Here is a 7575-nt window from a genome sequence, read left to right on the forward strand (position 1 = left end):
CTTGGATTCTTGGATCCAAGAACAGAAACAGTTTTTACTTAAGTACAGTATTTTACTACTTTTACTTTGTTACATTCCAGTACTACCCAGGTGTTCAGCTAAAATACAGAAAACTGTGCTTAATAATGATCCCAACCCGGTGTGTCCCAGTTTTGCATTTTGAAAATCTGGTCACCCTAAATTAGCCTCTGTTTTTGTTGGCTAATTTCCTGCACGCTGTTTTACTCATAATGTAATGAACAATTCATGTTTTTCTTTTTACACTGCAGTATGGAGAAGTCATCAGTGATAATGATCCAACATCCTTGCCCTCTCCACATAAATATCCCAACAGAAATATGGTAAGATAAGATATTTGAATACAGACCTATTGTTCTGGAGCAGGGTGGGCAAACTTTTTGATACACGGGACACAATGGGTTCTAAAATTTGACAGAGGGGCTGAGCCAGGATATATACCGGTATGTGTATATTACATTAGAGATTTGGCCTGTAACATGTAGCAAAGTATGAATATGTAAAGCTCATTGTACAAAATGTTTTCCAAATGCATTAATTAAATTAAAAATACATTTATTAAAATTCAGTTAAATAAACACAGCAGAAAAACTTTGAACAAGGCTTATCCTTACCTATTTTAATATATTTGGTCACATTCGGCGGGCCAGATTAATAAGACCAAAGGGCCATAGCTTGTCCATGTCTGTTCTGGAGTCTTGATGTTTGCATGTAGTGTGTGTGTAGCCTATTTCTTCAATTAACAAAAACAACACTACCCAAAGTCCGTCCATCCATTTTCTTCTGATTATCCAGGGCAAAGTTGCGGGGGCAGCAGTCTAAGCAGGGTCTCTCAGACTTACCTCACCCCAGACACTTCCTCCAGCTCCTCCTGTGAGATCCCAAGGCTTTCCCAGGCCAACTGAGAGACATAGTCCCTCCAGCGTGTCCTGGGTCCTCCTCCCGTTGGGACATGCCCGGAACACTGGGAGGCATCTGGAGCAGACTACCCAAAGTAAGTTCAGTCAAAGTCAGTTACGTGGGTGTTTACTATCTACAATATTGTACATTTATAATTATCAATTCTCACATCTGTCCAACTAAAATATGGTATTTCATTTCAAAGACTAAATTGTGTTATTATTTCTAAGATAATTAATTTTAAATCATCCCAGTAGTTTATGTTGTGCTAAATCGATATACTCCCTGACAGCATTTGTTATTTTTGCACAGACGAAAACTATCTTAACTATATGTATTTCATCAGAGTGGACATCAGGGATACCTTTCAGGCTAAATCCTATTAATAACTGCACAACAAACGCCTTTTTCTTGAGAGCAAATTACAGGTTGTTGCGTGGTTGTGAGAGTTATTGAGTGAATTTCTCTGATTGCTTCCCTTGATAACACCACCAGATCATATCAGAAGCATTCAAACACGTCTTAGGCGCAGCACGTAATGAGTAAAACGCCTTTGTTCTTTCCAACAGCGAGCCATACATGCAGTTAGCGCCCAATCAATATCAGAGAGGAGCAGGGAAAAAGTGAGGATCTTGAAACTTTAAACTTTGCAACTTTTCAAAGCGTAATTACAGTGTACAAATAGGATTTTACCCAAAGCAATGTACATGTTGTTTTTTATGTCTTGAAGGACATTTCAAAGGTTTGGCCGGAGCTGAAACCACAGGGGGACAGCTGGTTAGTGTAGGGAAGTGTTAGTGAGTAGATCATGGCTTCAGCATTCCCTTACTGCTGTCAGCGATGCTATATGGGTGCTCTGTGAAGTAGGCAATAAGCAGTCTTCTCTAATAAGGAGAATGAATACAGTTAAAAGTGTTTTGTTGTTGCCGTGCACCATAGAGACTTACTCGGACCAGAGCATATTCTACACGCATTGGAGGAATAAGCAATAGGCTACAGTTGTGTTTAAAGGTTGTTTGCGAGTATTTAAGTTCACAAACAACTTTGTTCTCTCGGCTTCTTGTAAAGTTTTATTTCTGCGTCTAGTGCTGTTAGTTGACAGCGCAGGGTCCTAAAATGATACAGATCAAATGGTTCAACGGCAAACTGAACCCAAACACTTGGATGCTCCATGCTATGCTTTTAGGTGCGTTTCAGGGATTCTAATTTGAAATATTTTGGTTATTTTTTCTATTAGTTTTACATGTGATTAAATTATGTTTGATGTAGGGCTGGGTGATATGTTCAAAAAATCTAATCTAGATTTTTTTGCACACACTGGACAAACTTCTCAAACAGGGGAAGCTCTTAACATGTGTGTTCTGTATCATATAGAATATTTAAGACATTGTAAACAGCCTTAACTTACATTTGTATAGATAACTTTCTTTCTTTTTTATCTTTATTTTTGAGAGGGCATATGTTTTTTTTCTGGGCCCCCTGTTTAAAACACAACACAAACAGAAAAACGTACAAAATAAACATATCTACAAGTCCACATAAAACATTAAAAAAGGAGCAGGTGTGTGTGTATTACTTACTTACTTATTCAGATTATTAAATTGCGATTGTGTCATCAACGTCTCCAGTTTTGCTAACTGTATTTGCACAATAACCTGCTTTGCTCGTAAGAAAATCAGTAAACTTGTTTCATAGTAATCCTCAATTTCACGATTTTGCAGTTTTTCAAAATCTTGATTATTACCAACATGAATTAATCAAATTCTATACAAGTAACTGCCCACCAAACCTGGAACAGTCTTCCTGAAGATGTGAGACAGGCCTCTAGTTTGACAATGATTAAATCCAGGCTTCAAATGATGATTATTTATGTTTTGATTTGTTGCATTGTGATTTTAATGTCTTTCTTATTCTGTACAGCACTTTGAATTACTTTGTGTACCAATTGTGCTGTACAAAAACTTGCCTTAGTTCAGTGTATAAGAATATTTACTCTTGTCCCCTATGGTCATTTCACTTTAATTCTCAGAGGCTAAAACAAATAAAACACGTGCCTTTTGCTAACGACAGATGCATGTGTGAATGTTATTAGGATATTGAGGCTTTTAACTTCACCTAATCCTATGTCTACATCATATCATTTTTGTATTTTTTTTATGTGGAGCAGTGTGTTTTTCACTAATCACACATTTGAAACTTTAAAAAAGAAATTTCAAGACGAATGAAGGATCACATTTTTGGAGCATTAGATGTTTTCATCACAGAGTTACAGTCTCACGTTTGATATAAATTTCAAATAGATTGTGGTGTGGACTGAACTCTTTCCTTTCCAAAATGGTATTGGGATAGTGAATACATCTTCTCGTAGTTTTACATTTAATTCCTGGAGAAAATCACAGACAGAATGAAATCAACATTTAGAATTCTAAGTAAAACATGAAGCAAACCCACGACACAGAGGAGGAGACGTCGTTCATTAGCAGCATCACCGACGCTCTGAAGCTTGTGTCTTCCATTCCTGATGACTTTAAAAGAGAAACAAAGCCTGAGTCTATACAGGCCTTTGGAGATTTTCATTCTCATCACATATTAATGAAAGAGGTGTATCAGAGCTGAGAGCAGAGCAAGGAAGAACCATGTGTCAAAAAACCTTTCTTTAAGATCACTTTTATGACATTATGACTTCAATGGTACAATATGTTTGGAGCAGAGGGAGGAAATATTCAATTTATAACAGCTACTGCATGCCCAAACCCTACATACTGGGATTTATTGTGTTGTTAGCGTTAAACTTGGCATATTTGATTATTTTTCAAAGGTGTATTTTTATATTTAATGAGAATATATATACTTTTAAAACATTTTATCGCAGAAAGGTTTGGTGGATGGATGTGTTTTTATAATTCAGTACTCAGTTATGTTATTTAAGTAAAAGTACAGATACTAAAAAAAACAAACAAGCTGATTTTTTATATTATACTTTTACTTTACTTTTAAGTAAAAAAGTAAAAGTATTTCTGTGCAGATTTTAAGGTTTTATAAGACTTCAAATATAGTGATTTTGATAAAGATTTGTGCTGGATTTTGAAACAATTGATTATTTCTATTTCTATTTTTTTTTCCTCCTATTATGAACTTGATAAAAATTAAACCCTCAGCATTTTCAACAGGCCCTAGACAATAATGACAATAATAAAACAATAACCCTAACCATTTTACTTTTCAGTACTGTTCAAAAATGTAGTGGAGTAGAAAGTACAAATGTAGTGAAGTAAAAAAAAAAAAAAAAACACTTAAAAAACCCAAAACAAAATGTAAGTACAGATACCTAAACACATTTGTCACTTTCCGACCTATTTTCATGATTGATATGATGATATTTTCCCATGTAAACACACAATCATTAATACTAAACTCATCCCTTTAGTGTTGTGCAGTTGCCTGTAGAGGGCGCACTTCACCCAGCATCACCAGGGGGATGGTTACATTCCCACACACACACACACTCTCACACACACACAGAACATGCACGAACATCAGCGCACATCAGACATGCGGCAGACGGCACAAATGAGAGGTGATTTCATGTCAGTAATCCAGATGAATGGACTGAACGTCAGCGCTGGCCTCCATCGCTCTTTTAATGAAGCAGGCCCAGAGCGGGGAGCGTTTGATATCCTCACGGGGGCAGCGCTAATGCAAATCACTGCAAATCAAGCGTCATCTTGTTGGAACACAGGATCACACCAATTACCACTTGTTTATTGTTGCTATTGTAGTATTTACTGCAGTCTAGTCATATTTGGAGGTCAGCCACAGTTTCAAATGAAAATACATGCTTTTGATGGCTGCTCGTTTAGTTGTTCCATATTAGCTGCATGCTGTCATGGTGTACAAACACGCTGTAAATCACTTTGCAAATCACAACTTTGATTAAGGAAATTGCTGGTTAATTGTGACCCAAAAATGCCATTAAGAAAATTGGTTCTCTGTATTATTTTGGAGATAATAATCGTATACGTAATGATTCAAACGTAGGCATTTGTTTTAACTTGTGTTGTTTCTTCTTTGTTCAGGTTCCCTCTCTGGTGAAATTCCACATCTGAACGAGGAAAATTCATGGCAATCAGCAAGGCATTCATTATAGGGAGGTCGTTCCAGCTGACTTTTATCCTCCGCTGTAGTTAAAGGAGGTAAGAGAATCCTATTCACCATCACCCAAGGCCTCACCTTTGAACAGTTACCAGCTAAAGCCAGGGCGAGCTCACACACACACACACACACACACACAAATACATCAGTTTCTCTTTCATTTGGCCTCCTTGAATTTCATCATTCAGTTTTACATCACATTAGCTAGCGTGTTAGTGGTCGGCATGTCTGCACGTAGAAGGCACGGTGCATAATGTAGGGAAAGTCTGCCAATACATGAAGGACTGTGGGCTGTGCTGTTTATCACATATACACTGGAGCATATCATTAAAGGATCGACAAGGCCTGGCACGATAACGATCATTTTGAAGCGCAATATATTTCTGTGAGTAAATTTAGGCCCCACTGGAGGAGCTGGAGGAAGTGCCTGGGGTGTGGGAAGTCTGGGAGTGCCTGCTCAGACTGCCTTTTTCGAATAAGTGGAAAAAAATGGATGGTAAATGCAGATGATAAACCATAATATTGAAGCTAATTTTTGGTACTAACATATTAACCCTAAAGTAGGATTTTTAACAAAAAATATTCTAAATGTGCAATATGGTTAAAAAACATGAACAGCAAGAAATAAATATGTGAATGAAACTCCTGGTAGTAAGTTTGTATCTATAATTAATCTTAATCTTACCGTAGAACAGAAACATAACAAAAAATTCTCCAAATGCATGGGAGGATATTGAAATTTTGTGTGATGATTATCATGGCCAAAGTAACTGCAATAAACGATTCTATCACGATAATAAAGTTGCTGACAGTTTAAAAATGTTCTGGATATGAATCATTAAACAAGGAACTTATTCATAATATTAAAATTACAAACTCGTATAGTATTGTACTTTGTGATCAGTGAAAACAACTACGCTTTATCAGAGAATATTCTGGATGAGCGGGGCCGGAGCAATAAGCCTCACCTGAGCCCCTCCTGTTTAATACAAATTAATAGAAAGAGGCTCCAATTCTGGGCCCCTTTGTCCCCCCCCCGTCGACTCCCCTGTGAATAAATTTTTTTTTTCTGCACATTCTGGTGATATAATGACAATTATCTTTGTTGGTGATTATCACAAAATGTCCCACGAATGATTATTGTTGACCCTTTTTATCATGATAAACGATATTATGGTTTATTGTCCCATCCATATTCTCCACTATTATAATGAAAAAGTCCTCATTGACCCTCAAAAATGATTATTCCATTTAACGTATAATGAATGAAGTCGATATAGTAATTATTGCAATGATCCTTTGGTTTTGTGAATAGCAAACGGGTTTATAGACTCACACAAAAACAAAGAGAGAGAAGGCATTTCACAATCGCATTTCACAATCTGTTGCAATGTCAAGCCATTTTTATTCCTGATTGTGTTGTTACAGGAGTTTGACACACTTTGACAGGTTATGAAATTATTATGACTTCTTGACACAAAACAGTTTAAACAATGATCAAATGAAGCTAAACTTAAGACTTTAATCTAAACTCCCTCAGTTGAGTTTACCGACGAGTTAGTGTTTTGTTTTGAGCCAGTCACAAACCTGGTTAAATATAGAGTGTAGTTCAGGAAGGGCATCAGGTCTAGTCCAATGAGGTTCATCTGGTCTTCTGGTAATTTATTTAGAAAGAAATCATTTTTCAGATCAAGATTCAGTTTGTTTTCATACCTGACAGTTTTGACTGCTCACTAGCGCCTCAGAGTGGTCACGCGATGGCATCAAATCTACACTGGTATCTCTGTATTTTTTTACGCAGCTTGATACTAGTCTGGTCCCTATTTCCTCGGTTTAGAAATGGTTTCCTCCGTTTAGAGATGGGACAGTAATATTAATATTGTTTATTGTGATAAAAAGAGTCAGAATAATTTGTGTGCTTGTGTGATTTTTTATAATTGTGAGAATCGCCAACAAAGATAATCCCCATTATATCTTCAGAATGTGCAGAAAAAACCTACTTCTCCCTGATGGTCTCTTCTAGATCAGTGTTGATTTCACTTATAACAAAACACGGCACTATAACAGTTTAAATATGGAACTTATTCATAATATTAAAATGACAATTATTCATATCTTTATTATTTTTAAACTGTGAGTGACTTTCCAGATTTCAGTATCGTCCCAGGTCTAGCTCTGTTGCGTTTCAAGTACGGTCAGACATCATCGTCCAGTCAGATCTGTTTATTTCAGCGACACAACGAAAAGAGCTCATTGGTCTCCTCTGATTTACAAATAAAATCACATTTCTCTCACCTCAGATTAACACAGTTTAGGCTTCGTTCATTGATGCTACAGAAATCCGCCATGTTTTTCAGCCTCTGTGATATTTTTTTCCTTTTGTTATTTCCGATACAGACGTACCATGCTTGTCCCTGATTGGCTAATCCACCTGTCAATCACGGGTATTTGAAAAACGGGGAGATTCATCAGTGATCACACCGATATCTTTGTAAAGTATTGAAG

This window comes from Periophthalmus magnuspinnatus, chromosome 21, assembly GCF_009829125.3.
Source record: "Periophthalmus magnuspinnatus isolate fPerMag1 chromosome 21, fPerMag1.2.pri, whole genome shotgun sequence".
Taxonomy (NCBI): domain Eukaryota; kingdom Metazoa; phylum Chordata; class Actinopteri; order Gobiiformes; family Gobiidae; genus Periophthalmus; species Periophthalmus magnuspinnatus.